Source organism: Callorhinus ursinus, unplaced genomic scaffold, assembly GCF_003265705.2.
Source record: "Callorhinus ursinus isolate GAN/ISIS: 27379988/994484 unplaced genomic scaffold, GSC_fseal_2.0 scaffold56, whole genome shotgun sequence".
Taxonomy (NCBI): Eukaryota; Metazoa; Chordata; class Mammalia; order Carnivora; family Otariidae; genus Callorhinus; species Callorhinus ursinus.
Window position 1 is genome coordinate 5,173,453 of NW_027397118.1, and position 17,883 is coordinate 5,191,335.

The window sequence follows — 17,883 nt, forward strand, 5'->3', positions numbered from 1 at the left end:
TTAAACTGCGCGCCCCTCCCCTTTACCCCTTCTCTGCCTCAGTTTCCTCTGGGGCAATCACCACCATCTGACATACCACATATTGCCTGACAGAGGAGGTACTCGATGAATATGTGTGAAACAACTAAATGTGGCTCTGACTAAATTTACTGACTCAGAAAAACATTCCCCGCATTTTCCTCAAAGAGAAAAGCAGTCGCCAAAGCGCAGAGAGAAGGGATGGCATCCGCTAAAATTATCTACACGTGTTTCCGCGCGCCGTGGTCAGAGAGGCCCATCTTGAGAGAGCGGCTGCCAAATTCCCAGAGGTGGTGCCTGGTCGCTGGAGTCGAGGTTGTCGGATGGCTCGCTGTGAACCTGCACCATTACTTCGACAATCAGAAATAACCGCGAAGGGCTTGGAAGAAAACATGTTACAACGCCTGGCAATGGGCCACGTTGGTTCGAGAAGGACTCGCCCACACAAGTCGGCTAGAAGGGTCTTGGCCCTAGCAGGGGGTGTGGTCTGCCACGTCCAAGGGAAATGGGGCAGTTTTCGGATCCCACCTGGGAGGGAGGGAGGGAGGGGGCAAGGGGCCTCTCTGCACCCCCAGACTCCACCGTTCCCTCCCACGCCATGCACACAGCCCACGAAGAGAACCCACCAGGAACCCGCCTGCTCCCGAGTGTGCTTGGCTGTGGGTGCAGAGGAAGCTGGTGGGAGGGGGGTGCAGGCAAGACCTTCTTTGTGGTCATGTAATGCAGACAGGCTTTGATTCCAGAAACGGCACAAGGCCAGCTGAGCATGTGAACCCCGGCAGGCTGTCACTGGGAGTGGGGGAGTGTGGCAGCTTTCTCTCCAGACCCCTCAAATTCTACTCTTTCCATTCTCAGGCAAGCCAAAATCTTTGGTGTTTTTTGTTTGCTTGTTTGTCTGTTTTTTTAAAGAGGGGGGTTATAGGGTGGCTGCCTGCCCCCACAGGTCATACGAGGGACCCCTGTCACCACAGTGGTCCCCCGGGAAGCCCACGGAGACCTAGGAGATGCTGTGTGGCCAGCACCCAAGGTCAGAGGATGCACTTGGGTCTGAGGGCAAGAAGGCATTCACAACAGTGCCCGCATCTGTCACACCCTGTCCCACTGCAGCCCCTGGGTCGTCAGACTCACCCACAACCCTAAGAGGTCAGGAAGGAGCCCTCACCCCCTCTTACACATGAGGAGGCAGAGGCTCTGAACGGGGAGGCCGGAATAGGCAGTGTAGGTGGGAGGGACCAAGACCCCCCCCCCCCAAGAAGAAGGCCAGGGGCTCCTGAGCCACAAACCCTGGCGTGTTTCTGGATGTCAAGAACAAATGCCTGCAGACGCACACACGCAGTCCCTCGGACCACAGGGTCAGGGTCAGACCAGAGCCCTCGTGCAGAGCTTCTGACCTGAGGGAAGGTCCAGACTCCCCTGAGAAGCCCCCTGGAAAAACACCACATAAATAAAACTGCACATAGAACCTCTCTGCGAACTTCAGGTTAAGACCCCCTCAGAGAACAGATGGGGAAACTAAGGCCCCCAAAGGAGACTGCACTTGCCCAAAGTCACAAAGCCAAAGAGTGGTGCAGCCACAGTCAGAATCCAGAACAGTCAACACCGGCAGCAAGAGCCGGCAAAAATCAGTCCCCACAGGGGCCAGCAATAAAGATGAGAGCCCCTCAACTCCACCGGAAGCCAGGGGTTAGGTGCTCCGAGTCAGCAAGCTCAGACCCTCAGACCAACGTCCCCACGAGCGGGGTTCTGCGGCCCATGTGGTTGGGAGAAGATCCCAGGTCCTTCGCTGTGGGACTTCTCAAATATAGACAATCTGCACGAGGAGCCGCTTGAAGTGCTCACGGTGTGGTTTCCCCGACTTCTCTAGGCCCTTTGCTTATGGCTCCCACTTGGATCTCTTGCCATTTCTGCATGGCCTCCACCCCCACCTTCAGTAAGATTTCCCCACCAGCAGCCAGCACCTGTAAGGCATCTTCAGAGGCCTTCAGAGAACTGCAAACCTCCCCACCCCAAACTCTGCCAGGTGGCCCTGAGCCCAGCTTCCTCACCTCGAGGGGGGACCAACTCTGAGGCAGAAGTCATACTCCAGAGCTCCCCATAGGAGCTCCCTCCCTTCCTTCCTGGTCTGCCCTGGGAGATTTTCCTTCATGAATCACTTGCACATGACCCTTGTCTCAGACTCTGCTTCTATGGTATACCTGATGGCTCGCCACTGAACTACCTGGTTCTTTGGAGGTAGTTTTTCTATGCATTTCAATATATGCTCTGACACATTTGGTAAATTCACATGGAGCAGACAGGCTGACCAGCAAGCTGGTTAGGCTCAGACAAAGGTATGGGTCACCCCAAGGCCAGTCCAGAAAGGTGATGGGCAAGGAGCCCTATGCCAGGGCTCAGGCCTGATTGGCAGACAGAAATGGACATTTTCTCCCACCCAACACTCACCCCATCCCCATTTCAATATATGCCTCTCCCCCTCTCTGGGGCCTAATTCAAGTACAGGGAGCCCTTCCTGACCACCTCATCCTCCAGTGACTTCTCTCACTGAATATCCGTAGCTCTCAGGGCTGACTTCAGGAGGAATCTAAGGCCAAAGGAAAGCTTTTTATCCCTCTCTCTGCCTCTGTAGTGGGCACCTCCTGTGATTTGGACAAACAACTCCCCACCCCCCACCATCCATTCCTCCTTCTTCTGGTAACACTTTGATTTTCCCTGGAGAGCCACCCCTCCACAGGCTGGCCAGACTTCACAAATAAAAACACAGGACACTCAATTAAACTTGAATCTCAGATTCAGTCATTGTTTAATATAAGTATGTCTCATGCAGTATTGGGGATATACTTATAGAAAAAAAATGTGTTATTTATCTGAAATAAAACTGGATGTCCTGGATGGTATCTAGAAACCCTACCCCTCCACCACTTTCATCCATGAGGCATGGACAGGGCTGATTTCTCCCCCTCACGAGGGTGGGTACATGATCCAGGCCTGACCAGTGAGAACTTTGCACATCCCTGGCCACAGGGATTAGTCAAGACTGGGCACATGACCCAAGTTTAGGTCAAATAGATGCAATCCCAGGACATCTGCTCTTTTTCTGCTGACATTAATGAAATGTGAGGGTAGAAATCTGACACTGAAAAAACATTTTACCTCTTTACAGGGAGATTCTTTCAAAGAAAAAAACCAACATGAAGAAAAAGAGATGCAGGAGTTGAAACAAAAGAAAATGGGTCTCCACAACACTGAGTGCCTGGATCAAACCATGCCTGAAGCTAGTCCTTCCCCTAGACTTTTCAACGACATGAACCACTAAATCACCCCTTTTTACTTAGACCAGTTTGAGCTTGTTTTCTGTTTTCACGGGCCACTGAAGTGCTGCTCAACCCAGTCTCCCCTGACCCCATGCAACCCTGTACAATGTGGCACAGAGTCAGGCTCAGTGAATATTTAAGTTACGTATGTCTCTGACTTTACACTTTACTATGGAAGGTGGCACGGGATTATGGGAAAGCCTGAGCTTTCAAGTCAGACGGGCCCGGTTCCCATCCCAGCTCCATTGCCATCCTCTTTCCAGGGCCTGGCCCAACTTACTCGAGTCTCTGTGACCCTCAGTTTTCTCATCCGATAAAATGACAACACTAGTACCTAGATTCTGGGGTGCCCATATCATTTTACTGCCCAAACCAGGTCACTTTTGAGAGTGAAAGGGGGCGCTATTAATAACTGGGCTAGGCTAACAGGAGAGAGTTGCACGGTCATGGGTAAATGAGCCAGTGGTAGCCCTACCTACAACCGGCCTTGCCCACCTCCACCCACCCCCACGGTCAGTGCCTTCCAGGCTGTCCACCCCCCTCTCGCCCCATCACTGCCCTCTGCCCAGGCCACTCCCACCATTCTCTGCTAGCTGCCACCTGATTCCTTCTCCCAGCACAGCTGTAATGTTCCCTCCTGGAGAAGCCAGCCCAGGAGCCCCCAGACTCAGCACGGCCCCCACTCTGGGCCCCCCCCCCCACCTGTGAGGGCCTCACTGTGGTCCTTAGCAATCGGTAGGACTACTACTTCTGGATCGCCAATCTCCCCACGTGGCCGAGGACAGGGGCCGTACATTTCTTCCTCGTTACCGAAGGCCCTACAGACCTGGCACAGAGCCTAGAGCACATAAAACAGCAACCCAAAAAGTAAACGACTAACCCTCCTTTGCCTCCTCTCCACAGGTCTTGTGGTTGCTCTGTGCGTCGCCAGAACCATCCTGGGGGAAATGTCAGAAAGGGACGAACGGGGCTATGAATCACAGAGCAGGGAGTGTGTGGGGCGAGGGGTAGGACCGGCCCCTGGCAGGCCTGGATGTGCTGATGACTGTCTCAGAGCCAAGGACTCTGGGGACGGGCCGCGCTGGGAGGCCCCGCCCATCTCAGCGGCCTGCAGGCGGCGGCAATGCACTGGCCCTACGACAGTTTTCATTGATCAGGGGCCAGTGTGGACTGGGCCTGGGCCGGTTGCCTATTCCAGAATCCAGCCCTGGCTCCTGCTCAAAACACAGGCCCGGCATTTCCCTGCAGGCCCGGCATTTCCCTGCAGCCTCGGCCAGCTCTGTCCTTGGCGGCAGCCAAGTCACTGCCCAGAACACAAATTGGGCAGGTGCAAAGGGCCTCTCCAACCGAAACCAAGGCCATGACATCCCACGCACAGCCCAGGTTGTTCCACTCATGAGCAGACAGTGTCCCCTTGGGTTGCCTGGCCCCCTCCCACACGGCTCTTCTGGCCCACCCGGGGGCAGCCTCACCCGCCTGATTTCTTGGTTATCCCAGGCTCCCAGGCTGAGGTCAGCTATCTGGAAAATGCTTCGCCGACCAGCTCCTTGGCTCACACCCCAATCCAGATGGCACACTACTTCTTTATTTCCACAGGCTCCCTCCCCTGCTCTGTAGCCCTCAATGGCTCCCTATTTCCAACCAACTCAGATCCCTCTGTAGGCGTGTCCTACCTTCCCAGTCCTGCTCACCAGGAGACAAATGGTTATGGTAGGAGAAAAAAACGCTGGCCTGGGAACCTCACGTTCTGCCTCGGTTTCCCCATTTGTATGAAGGGAGGAGACAAGGGGGTGTCTCCAAAGGCCTCCCTGCTACAACAGGCCATGATTCCATGGGCTCATGAGAGGGTTGATTCAGCCAGACCCTGACCTCCATCCTTCCTCTGCTGTCTTTAGGCCACCTCACGGGGCCATCACCCATTCACAAAGCCACCCATGTTAAATACCCGCGGAAGGACCCCAGCAGCCTCAGCCTGACAACATGCACCTCCAAAGATAGCAATTATCGGGTTAATTTTACAATAGGTTGAGTCCTAACGGCTGTGAGCTCATAACAGCACCAAAAGGAGCCTGCAGCATCGCTGAGTGGGGTGGGACCCAGATTCTGCCCCAGACCACCTGGGGTTTGGGTCTTGGCCCTGTCACCTTCCAGCTGCAAGATATTAACTTCCCTGAGCCTCAGTTTCCTCCTTTGTATCACAGGGAAATGATAATATCTACCTCATGGAGTTGCTGTGGTGATTAAAGTGAGTGATATTTGCCAAGCACTTAATACCTGGCTTATCAGGAGCTCTACAAAAATGTTTGTTTAATAAATAAAAATAAAGGTTCCTATAAAGTGCATAAAGACATACTTCTAATAGAAAGGAAGGAGGAGAGGTCATCCTACAAAAAGAATACTGTTTGTGAATATCTTCTTGTGAGCATCTGCTGGTTCTGACCCATAGGAGGGTATGAAGGCATGTGGGTGTTTTTGCTTCTTCTATCGGGCATCTGCCAGTTTTCTATGAGGTATTGATATGTTCCTGGATTCTCTGTGCGAGTACGGAGGATCGATATGGGGAGATGAAGTTAAGCCCAGCAGTGCTGGAAAGAGCTGGGCCCCTTCCGAGGCTGGACTGGCAGGAGAGGTCACTATAAAGCCAACGTCAAAAGAGTGCCTGACAGGGGGCTCCCACGTGATCTGTTTGCCTGATCCCATCATAGGGGAGCAGGACCTGCCCAGACTTGAGCCACCTCCTCCTCCAAGGAAGAGCCACACGCGGGGGGTCCCTCTAATTATAGGACGGTGCAAGCAAGGCACAGCCCTGTCTTAACAGTGCCCCTGACCGGGCTGATTTTTCACAAGGCCAGGGAAGTGAGCTGTGAGCACTAGCCACACGGGGCTTCCATACGGAGCATGCTGGGCCAGAAACCCAAATCCAAACAAAACCTCCGAGTTTCTTGTACACAGCACATCATCGGGTTATTTTTTTTTTTTTAATCCAATTTGCCACTCTGTCTTTTGGGCGGAGAGTTTATTTACATTTAAAGTAATTATTGACAGGGAAGGATTCACTATTATCATTGTTTTCATTGTTCTCTGTTAGTCTTAAGAGTTTTTCGTCCATCCTTCCCTCTCTTGTTGTCTTCCTCTGTGTTTTGTTGATTCTTTGTAGTACTGATGTGCTTTGATTCCTTTGTCTTTCTCTTTCATATAATTTTAAAATTTTCTCTGTGGTTGCCATGGGGCTTACATAAAACATCTCATAGTTCTGGGGCGCCTGGGTGGCTCAGTAGGTGAAGCATCCGACTCTTGATTTCGGCTCAAGTCATGATCTCAGGGTTTTGAGATGGTGCCCGATGTTGGGCTCCCTGCTGGGAATGGAGCCTGCTTGAGATTCTCTCTCTCCCTCTTCCTCTGCCCCTCCCCCACTCTATCAATAGATAAATAAATAAATAAAAATATCTCATAGTTCTAACAGCATCCATCGTTTGAGCTGCATACAGAAATTCTTCTCCCCCTCCCAGCCACACTTTATGTGATTGCTGTCACAATTTACATCTATCTGTATTGTGCATCTATTAACATATTTTTCTAGTTTTTGCTCATATTTTTGTCTTATAACTTTTATAGTAGAATTCAAAGTGATTTACCCACTGCCATTACAGTATTCTGTATTTGTCTATATATTTGGAGTTTTATGCTTTCTTATGCTATTGCATTGCTATTGAATGTGACTTGAAGAACTCTCTTCAGTGTTCTTGTAAGGAAGGTCTGGTGCTCCCTACCCCAGCTATTGTCTGTCTGGGAAAGACTTCATCTCTCCTTCGTTTCTGAAGGACACTCTTGCTGGGTATAGTAATCTTGGCCGGCAGGTTTCTTCTTCAAGCACTTTGAATATATCAGGATCCTGAAGACATATTAGCCCTCCCATGTTCATAGCAACACTGTGCACAATAGCCAAGTATAGAAACAACCTAAATTTCCATCAATAAATGAATAGATAAAGAAAATGTGGTGTAGGGACGCCTGGGTGGCTCAGTTGGTTGGACGTCTGCCTTCAGCCCAGGTCATGATCCCAGGGTCCTGGGATCGAGTCCCGCATCAGGCTCCCTGCTCAGCAGGGAGCCTGCTTCTCCCTCTCCCTCTGCTGCTCCCTCTGCTTGAGCTCTCTCTCTCTCTGACAAATAGATAAATAAAATCTTTAAAGAAAAAGAAAAGAAAACATGGTGTATACATACAATAGAATACTATTCAGCCTTAAAAAGGAAGGAAATTCTGCAATATCCCACAACATGGATAAACCCCGAGGACATTATACTATGTGAAATAAGCCAGTTACAGATGGACAAATACTGCATGATTCCACATATGTGAGGTACCAAAAATAGGCAAATCCATAGAATCAAAGAGCAGAATGGTGGTTGACAGGGGCTGGGGAAAGAAGTTATAGGAAGTTGTTACTCAACCGGCATAAGGTGTCAGCTAAGCCAGATGAATAGGCTCACAGATCTGTTGTACAACATTGGATCGATAGTCAACAATATCGTATTGTACACGTGAAAATTTGTTAAGAGGCTAGGATCTCATATTAAGTGTTCCTACCACAATAAAATGAAAATAAAAAGATTTTTCTAAGTCTAAGTAAATAAGTAAGGAAAACTATGAGGACGCTACAAGCTTAAAAAGCTCTATTATCCTACAAGTAAAGTTTAATACTTAAAAAAAAAGTCAAGAAAAATAAATAAATAAATAGAAGTCAAGAAAGCTGACTGGTTGTTGTGTCTGGGCGATTACTTCGAGGGGATTCATTTCCATATTCTCTCTAGTTCTGTGTAGGATTGAAATTTTCTTAAATATTTTTTAAAGTGGTGGCGGTGGGAGGGGAGGGGATGCAGCAGGGAGCGGGCAGCTTAGCCAGAAGAACAAGAGCTTGACTTTGCATCATCTCGGCAAAAGCAGCCAGGTCCAAGACTCACCAGGGATAAGCTGGTCAACAACCAGGATCCTGTGATGCCAGGTCGTGGGAAGAGGCTTGGTTTCTTTCAGGCACAACGAGATCACAACATAACGGGAAAGGGCCAAGTCTCGTGTGGCACTTTGGGCCAGACACCCTCCTAAGCACTTTGTGTTTATGAACTCATTTCATGATGACAACAACTAGGAGGTTAGACATTGCTATTTCCCCCATTCTACAGATAAGTAAACTGAGGCACAGGGTGGTGAAGAAATCTGACTGAGTGGCGCTGGGATTTAAGCCGAGCCCCCTGGTCCTGGAGGCTGTGCTGTATCTAACCATCATGCTGAGCGGCCACTCCCTTTCTGCCCAGAGCAGATCACAGCCCAGCAGAGTCAGATAAGGAACAGAGAAACGCTGGTTAAAGCTACAGCATCATGGCAGCTTTGGAACAGGTTGAATCAGAAGTGCACTGATAAGTCCCTAACCATTGTGCTCTTGTCAGTGGGTTTGATCTGTCATTCTCAGGTTGTCTCCTCTGCCCCACAGGTTTCCGGGAATGCAACTGGAAATTAGCATTTAAGTCTTTAAGAAAAATCGGCTTCTCTATTATGCAAGTTGAACGAGCCATGTAAGTGCAAACAGGTGTCGGTGGACTGCACAGCAGTCCCCAGGACGCAAGGGGGTCCCACTGGCAGCAGGGCACCAACCCATCGCCCACACTAGGCTGCTTCACTCACTTGCTGCCCGTGGCGGCCACGCCTGCCACAAGGAACCCAGCTCCACAGGACCCGGAGGGACTCCCCTCACTGACTTAGCTTTGGCTAGCCACAGGATACACCCCAGGATCGGGAGCAGAGGGACTCCCAGGGGCAAGGCATGTCCCTCAGAGATCCTCACATTCTTTCAGATTCATGAAGGCTGTATTCAACCTACAGGACAATTTCTCCATCAATCACTGGCTCAGACTCAGAAGCCAGAGGACAAAAGTTACCTTGACATCCAAGATAATACTTCTCCCCGCTTCGAGTACTGCAATGTTAGCCTGCTTTACTACAAGTATTATATCTTCTATCATGGGACATGATGATTCTACCATCACTGGAACAGAATAGCCTCTACCTGGAAAATGAAGTTTCATTCGTAAAGACACGGCTACATGAGCCTTGCTATTCGAAGTGTGGGCTGAGCACCAGCAGTCTCCACACAGCCTGGGAAGTCATCAGACATGCAGGGTCTTGGGCCTCGCCTGATTTACTAAATCGGAATCGGCAAATTTACATGAAATCCATGTAATTCATATATACATTCAAGCCTGAGATGCCTTGGTCTAGGAGTGACCAGAAAGATGACTGCATAGTTAGAGCTGATATTTATTTACTCAGCAAGCTCTGTTTGAAGTACTTTATAGGCAATAACTCATTTAACCCTCCCTCGCAAGAAGTCTGCGCTAAGGACCATGGCTATCTCCATTTTATATTATGATAAAATGACTCAGACTAAGACATAGACTCAGACTCAGAGAGGCTAAGTAACTTACTCCAGGGCACACAGCTTCCAAGTGGTAGAACTGATAACACACGGGTAAAGGTTGAGAACTTTGAGGGTGGAAGAGGCCGGTTTCCTGCCCTCACATGCGGTAGCAGATGAAGAAGGCCAATTCGGAGTGTCTCTCAAAGACAGAGCAGGACTCATGGCAGAGAGGGCCAATATTCTCTATTCTTCCAGGAGCTGAAGCCATCCAACAAAGGAAGGGGCCACTCAGAATAGTGAGCTACCTGTCACAGGAGGTATTCCAAGCAGAGGCTGGGTGGCCTTCTGTACCGGATGTGCTGGAGAGGGTTCCTACTTTTAGAAGGAGTCAGGCTTGATAGGTGGGACTTTCTCCTTTAATTCCAGAGTTCTGGGAAGACCAGGATGTGAAAATGCCCCCCTTTACCACCAAGGGCTGGCTGGGGACAACAATGGCCCACGGGAGCCTAGGAATCCTCTCTGGCCTTAAGAGTCTGAACAGAAAATGGGGCCTATTTTTAACCCTCCTGCCCAAACATCTTCAACCTGGATCGCCAGTGGTCCACAGACAGCAAGCAGAGCTAACTTACCCCTGGCTGGGGACGGGTGGGGAGACGGGCAGACACCCCTCCTCACTCCCTCTAAAGCAAGGAGAGACCTCTGTGGCTCCGGGATCCAAGCTTTCACAAACAGGAGAAACCCCTTGAAGAAGATCCTCATTCATTCGTCCAATGGCCCACACCTTGACTAAGCAGACTCTGCTCGCCAGTATCTTCAAGTAACTGCAATTTCTACCCGGCTCACAGAACAGGGTGCAAATGGAAAACTCTGATGGGGACTTGTCTTCTAAAATGTCAGACCATGGGAGCGCCTCAGTGGCTCCGTCAGTTAAGCGTCTGACTTTTGATTTCGGCTCAGGTCATGATCTCAGGATCCTGGGATCAAGCCCTGCATCAGGCTCCACACTGGGCATAGAGCCTGCTTGAGATTCTCCCTCTCCCTCTGCCCCCTCCCTACCGGCCCCCTGCCCCCCTCTTCCAGCTCACACGCTCTCTCTCTAAAATAAACAAAGAAATCTTTAAAAAAAAAAAAAAAATGTCAGGCCACGGACATCATTCAGAGCGACCCAGCATGGCTGAGGGTTAGAGCCTGCCCACTAGAGTTGAAATCACAGCCCCACGTACGAACTGACTGCTCTGTGCCCCCAATCCTCATCTGGAACATGCAGATAAGAACGGTGCCCAGCATACCTAGAACAGCACCAGGCACACGATGAGCACATCTGATAAATAAACACAACCAGTGGACAGAAACATTCCTCGCAATGCCGAAGAAGGGCGAGCTTTACTGGTGAGATTCACTAAGCAGCACAAAGATGCCATGAAATACTGAGCGTGGTGCGCTTGGCGTGTCCGTAGCACATGGAAGTCTCTCAGTAAATGGTCATGGGCATCCCTGCCCATCCTGCTACTATCATTCTTGTTACATTACCAGTTTCTAACTGGAGAGAAGAGGAGAAAATCAGCACCGACCACCAACCCCAGGGAGGGCTGAGGCGCGGAGTGGGGCTGACGAGGACAGCGTGGGGAGGTGGGGAAGGCCCTGCCTGGGTAAACGCCTGGCGGCTGGATCTTGGAGGCAGCGAGGCCTCCAGAGGGCCAGCTCCACAAGCCTTAGAAGTTAGGCCAGCTTTCAGTTCCCGGCATTCGGGCCCCAAGTCCCCCCATCGGGCCTGCTGCCCAGGGCATGCAGATTCTTCCAGGGCCGGGGATGTGCTTCCAAAGTGGCCTCATCTCCAACTCAGACCCAGAATTCCTTGGCCAGCAGGGACCATGTCTCCACGAGGCTGACGGAGCCCAGCTGCCGGGACGCTTTCAGCTACACTCCCACCAAGGCTCCGTCTAGCTCCTGAGTGGACAAAAGGGGAAGTTCCAGTGTCCCCAGGCCCTGTGCCAGCCACAGGTTTGGTACACACGCCGGCGAGGGGCTATGGCCACCCGTCTTGAACCCTTGGTGCCTGAGAGGTGGTGGGTACTGCATGGTCAAACTCTGAATCTAATGACAGGTTTCCCCTGGAACGAAATTCCACAACAGGCCAAGTTTTGAGGAAAAAGAAACAAAAGGGAACCCTCTCTTTCCACCAGAGTGGCACATCCTGAATCTAAACAGCATCCTTGATGCCCCCTTATCCCTGGTGTCCAGGACTTGCTACCATCCACAGGTGACAGGCTGGACACTCGGGGCCACGGGTGATGCAGGACAGGTGCTGGGGTGTCACGAGGCCCTGATGCCCCCAGTTAGGGGGAGATTGGCTCAGCGGGGGCCATCCTAGATGGAACAGACCCCTTGTTTATCCACAGAGGCCAAAGAAGAGAAACCAACCAGCCCCGGAAGCTCCCAGTTACCACGTACCTGTGACGTAGGGTCACCCATACGTTGGCTGGTAATTATAATTGCTGATATTCACCAGGGGCTTACTCTGTGCCAGACATTATACCACCCGCTTCACATTTCTCTTCTTTTGAAACCCTTGCAATAGTCCTTCTACTATTATGCCCATTTTATAGATGGGAAAACTGAGTCACAGGCTGAATAATAACTAAATCACCCATTTGGAAAGTCACAAGCCGGGGACCAATGGCAGGAAACAGAGCCCTCAGCCCCATTGTATCAAGCCGATTGTATTAATGGCCCCAATTTGTCCATACTTCCCTGCACCCACGACCCTTTGGTGGTGTCCTCCCACACGGACGCCGGGCTTAGCCATGTGACTTGCTTCGGCCAATGGAACTGTAGCCAACGTGAGGGAAGCAGAGACTTGCCACGGCACCTGGAATTTCCACTTCTTCTCTTAGACATCCGCTGAGATGATGAGAGGCGCCTGGGCTTACTGGCTGCAGGGATGTGAAATGCACGTGGAGGAGACTCACCTTGTCCCAGCCGACTCTCTTCCAGCCCAGGCAGCTGCCAGTCGACCTGCCAGCCATCCTTGGAAGCCTGAGCAAGCCCAGCCCAGAGCAGCCCAGCCTAGCCCGGGTCAATAAAACTGCTCCGACCAAACCGTACATGTGTAAACAATAACAAATGGTTAAGTCACTAAGTCGTAGGGTGGCTTGTTACCTAGCAAGAGCTACCTGTATGTATTTGGTTGGATGCACATATATAGTTACGGTTCTATATAGTAGATACATATCTACCTGAACACATATAGTTACATGGGGCGCCTGGGTGGCTCAGTTGGTTAAGCCACGGCCTTCGGCTCAGGTGATCCTGGAGTCCCGGGATCGAGTCCCACATCGGGCTCCCTGCTCAGCAGGGAGTCTGCTTCTCCCTCTGACCCTCCCCCCTCTCATGCTCTCTCTCTCTCTTTCATTCTCTCTCTCAAATAAATAAATAAAATTTAAAAAATAAAATTTAAAAATATACATATAGATACTTAGATACTCTTACTGCCTATTCTCTTTCTGACATAGGAAAAAAACCTCCTGAGCTTAACAGGGTGAGAGTGATACTATTTTGAATGAGAAACCCATTAAATCAAGGGGTTTGCTTTAAATGAGGGATTCTCGAGGATTTTCTGTATTTGGAGGAGGCTTTGAATCCCAGAATTCTTGACAACATCCGGGAAGAGATGGAGCCGCATCTGCGGTCCTGACCCTGGTCCCTCCACCATACTATGCACCATGTCCCTCAAGGGAGACCATTTGTTGCTCGGCCCTTCGCTCTTCGATACTTAGGCGATGTTCCACCACGTGCCAGGGGACACGGCATCTTTCCTCCATGCAAGCTGACATCAAGCCACCCCTCTGTTTTGATTTTCTACTGCTGTGTAGCAAACCACCTCTGAACTTAGTGGCTTCAAACTACCACCTTCTAACCCCTCGTGATGCTACGGATTGACTGGGCTCAGCCGGGCAGCTCTGCTGGTTGCCCCGAAATCTCTCACGTGGTTGCTGGAGGCTGGGGCTGCAGTCATGGAGAGTGGGTCTGGGCCGGAGCACCCAAAACCGTTCACCCCAGATATGATTCCGGGACAAACACCTCAAAGCAGCAGCCTGGGAACCCCAGCATCCCTGCTGGGTCACCTGAAGACCCTGAGGCTCCTTCCAGACTGAACATGTGAAACGACTAGTGAGTGGCACTGCTCCTATTCCTGCACCTACATGGCGACGTCTGGCAGGTGTGAGGCCACCACGCTCTTTGCAAAGACCTCAGTCTGGAAATGAGCACCTGCAAGATCCAGCTTCCCTTGGGCCCTGGGAGGCAGGTTCTCTCCCGGGAAAAAAAGAATCACACCTCGGCAAGTGCTCTAGGCAGAGGCCTGTGGGACTGCTGTAGGAAGGGCAGCCCCGGGAGAGCCCTTAATCGTTTAACTAAAATCACATTTGAGGCATAATTAGCAGACGGCTCCAAATTCATGATCTGAGGCCCATCAGCTCAAATGGACTAATTAGCTGAGACATCCTTGGGCGGGCAACACACTCTGGCCTTCTCAGGAACATCCCAGGATGCTCAGCAGATCAAGGCTGACATCTGGTGCAGGAGCTGCCTTACTGGGGCCAGGCAAAGAGACAAAGGCATTACTGGGCAAGAAATATACCTCACGGCACACACAGCTCAGGGAGATGGACCAGGCAATCTCCCGATACCTGACTCCTCCCTCCCCAGATCCCACTCGTCGAGCCCTTGTAGACTCACAGCGACTGAAAGCTGTTGCCAAATAGCCCAACATCATCCCGGATCAGAAAACAAGTCACCAGCTCTGTGGAAGCCCACAGAATACCCAGAGCCACAAGCTGACCACAGAGAGTGGGCACTGGTTGTTCAGCCAGCTCGCTCAATCCAAGTCACTTCTAAGCAAGTGGCAGGGGCCCCACACAGCAAGGAGGACTAGAAATCTCCAAGGGGAGTTGGCAGAAGACAGCTTTGCCAACGCAGAGTTTGCATCTGGAGGAGGCCCTCAGTGCATCTAGCCTAAGAGCAGGTACACGCAGGGGACGCAGTACGCAGGCTGGGTGAGTGGAAGAGATAGCACTTAACAGTATGAGAGCCCTCCAACCCTACAGCTCTGCTTCCCAAAGGGCTCGCTGGTCAGAGAACATTGGGAAACTGGCCACCAAATCAAAAGAACACTGAGTTATGCCTAAAACCCCATTTTGAGATTCATAGTGTACCTTGGCACAATAAAGGCACTGAGAATTTCTGCAGTAAAGAAACGTATTAATTTGGTTAGTAGATCTACTGTTTCCCAAACCCTATTTTAGCATAGAATCTTTGACCCCCCAGAATTCCTAGTGGGATACTGTATTTGGGAAATACTGTCCTATAGGAAGCAATACATCAGTGCAGGGCAGATGTGACAAGCTCCAATCCTATTGGAGCTAGGTTATTTATATAAATGAAGTGGGCCACATTTAATATTCGCATAGGAAACGCAGAACCTTTCATCGCCACGGAGAAATATGCTCTCATTTTGCTTAAAGAACCGTCTTGGCTCATCTCCGCCCCTCCCCCCATCTTTGATAGCAATTTTTTTTGAGAGAACTAGAAAACTTAAAAAGAAACATATCTCGGAGCACCTGGGTGGCTCAGTCAGTTGGGCCTACGATTCTTGGTTTTGGCTCAGGTCATGATCTCCTGAGTGGAGGGATCGAGGCCCGCATGGACCAGTGGGGAGTCTGCTTAAAGATTCTCTAGCTCTGCCCCTCCCCCCCCACGCTCTCTCTCTGGCAAATAAATAAATAAATCTTTTTTTTTAAAAAGAGAGAGAAGAAACACATCTCTATAAGAAAACATGTGCAAGAACAATGATGAAGGGCCACAGAGAGAGAAACAGGAGTGGTGGGCGCCACGGGGCTCTGGGAGGCATATACCATGTCCAAAGGCCCAGCCACACTCAGCTCCAGAGCTGACGCCAGTATTATGGGCTTTTCCAGTTTTCAAAAAGGAGGCAGAAATCTGGACTTCTAAGTGAAATCCTCCATTTTGAAGCATTGATCCTTTTTTTTTTTTTTTGCAATTAAATCAGTCAAATAAAACAAGCCGGGGGTTAGATTCAGTCCACCCATTTGCAATCGCTGCCGAAAGGAAGGGAGTCAAACACACGAAAGTGCTGTCGGCTTTTCCAAATCTTCTCTGGCCAGGGAGCCCTCGGGAAGCCGAGCTGCAGGGTGTGGGCACTCTGGCTGTGTTGGGTGCTCTCACTTACATTCACCCAAGCCTGTACACTGCCTTCCCTGCACACTGCCTTCCCTGTGTGTATGGGTGCCTGGGCCTGATGCATCGAGGGCCTCCCAAAGATGCGGGCTTTGCCTTGGTGAAGGCTCCACCCCAAGCACTAGGCCCCGTCCCCTACTTGGGCTTGCCCTGGCACATGTGGGAAGGGGTGAGCTATGAGCCAGCACACGATAAGAGGCCAAGGCCATCAAGAGAACCCATCATGGTGTCGTAACACTCCGGTCTCTTTAAAAAAAATGGGATTTGTTCTCAACCGAAAATAAAAACAGAAAACCAACCTGGAAAGACCTACAAAGGCAGGTGCAGGCCATGGGATAGACAGAATGCATGTGTGTATGGGGTTAGACTGCACAGTGAGGGACTCCAGGGACCCTCAGGATGGCCAGGGTTTTATGTGAGCACGGGTTTAACTTTTACAGATGAGGCCGATGGACAGACAGTCACTTCTCCAGGGTGACACGGCAACACTTGCATTCCCAGAGACAAAAACCGCCTCTGATAGGATGAGGCATCATGAAAGCAATGACCCAGACCCAGCCCAGCGCCACAGCGCAACCAGCTCCCAGGCTACCCAGGAGGACCACAGGCCTGCAGGAGGCCTCCTGGGCATTTTCAGAACCATGAGGAATGGTTCTCAGGAGGTGATAGCCAGCCACAGCAGTGCGAGAAGTACGTGCAGTGTGGGGATCCAATCAGAACCTGGGTGTGAATCTCCCAGAAGGCACAGCAGCCCCCTAGGGGCTACGCCGCTCCACATGGGAACAGAGGCAGAAGCTTCTGTAACGTGGAGCTAGATATAGCCAGCTGAGAAAATCAGCAGAAAAGGAGGCCCAGGTACCAAGAGACCCTGCAAAGAATACAAGGACGCAAGCGGGGGCTGTGACAGATAAACACCTGCCCCCCAAAGAGTCATGCTCCCCCTTCCATGGTGTGGGGTTGCCACTGGGAGGTGGCTGCCCAGACAGAACTACATTTCCCAGCACGCCTTGCATCAGGGTGGGGTTATACGATCTCAGCCTGGGATCTTAAGGAGTGGGTGGTTCTTTCATTCTTTTCATTCCCCGTTTGCCAGCTGGAAGCAGATTTGGAGAACCTGAGCTACAAGATGGAAGGAGCCCGGGCCACTGAATCACTGCCTGGGCAAGAGTCACCTTCCAAACAAGATACCTGTTTTACACTGGTACATGAGCGATAAAGAAAATTCTAGCCTCATGAGCCACTCCAGCATCAAGGTTTATGTGCTCCAACAACTAGGGTCACCCCATCTAAAACAGGAGAAGAAAGAAAGAAAAATGCCATGGGTCAGGAAAACAGATCCTCACCAGAGCGAGCAGCTCAAGGCGAAACCTCAAAAAAAAAAAAAGGTGAGGAAAAACTCACCTTGCTGAGTCAGATCAGCTGCCACCTCCTACATGCAGCCCACCTGAATGCCCCTAGATAGAGGTGAACTTTAAGACCCCTGGACACTCAGTTATGCCTACTACTTGATCAAGAATGACTTAGGAAAACTTATCTTGAAAAAAAAAAAGTGTTCCACCTACTCAACAACCTGCTAGAAGGTTACTCCTACTACGGCCACTGACAAGTGAGGGCCACGGGATCAAGAAACACGGTGACTTGTCCAATTTCACGTAGTTGGGAGAGGCAGACTGGGTTTTGATTTAAGCTCCTGTTTCTTCCACCAACCCTTCCTGCTCTGGAATATTTTACCTTTTCCCACAAATCCCGTTCTGCACCTCCCACTACACTGGGTTCTTCCTGAAGGGGATGTGGAGCCTGTCCTTCTGTGGCTCACAGTGCCCAGCTGCAGACCCTTAACTTGAACTACAGGGAATTATCAATATTTAAATCAGGAATTGCTACCAC

The 17,883-nt window shown here is 50.7% G+C and overlaps 1 protein-coding gene across 1 annotated transcript in view; it reads right to left on the reverse strand.

Moving 5' to 3' along the window:
* Positions 1-17,883, reverse strand: part of NKD1 (NKD inhibitor of WNT signaling pathway 1) — an 83,335-nt gene that overhangs the window by 37,836 nt on the left and 27,616 nt on the right. The window lies entirely within an intron of this gene.